This window comes from Halyomorpha halys, unplaced genomic scaffold (assembly GCF_000696795.3).
Source record: "Halyomorpha halys isolate HHAL.00 unplaced genomic scaffold, Hhal_1.1 Scaffold1116.1, whole genome shotgun sequence".
NCBI lineage: Eukaryota > Metazoa > Arthropoda > Insecta > Hemiptera > Pentatomidae > Halyomorpha > Halyomorpha halys.
In genome coordinates, this window is record NW_027116733.1 from 168239 (window position 1) to 168729 (window position 491).

Sequence of the window (491 nt, forward strand, 5' to 3'; positions counted from 1 at the left end):
TAAAAGTTTTAGTCAATATAATAAGCACACACTATTTTTCTATATTCATATTTTATAATTATGTTATTCCTGACCACCAGTTTGGATTTAGAACATCCCATTCTACCATACAACAAAGTCATCGAGTGGTTGATGTCATATCTTCCAGATTGGAGCGCCGAATGTACTGCACGGGAGTCTTCCTCGATGTTGAACAAGCTTTAGATCGAGTCTGGCATCCAGGTCTGCTCTATAAACTTCGTCAATTCCTACCCTGTACATATTTCCTCATAATCCGCCTGCATACGCTGATGACACATGTATACTGTTTGTAAACAACGACCCAACTAATCCATCACAAACACTATAGGCACACATAACATCTATTGAAGAATGCTGTAAAAACTGGAGAATCGTAATAAATCCTCACAAATCCCACCAGATCACCTTTACTCTCCGTCGTAAACCTCTGCCCTCCTGTCCTACAGTATCCTTTCTAAATACACCACTAA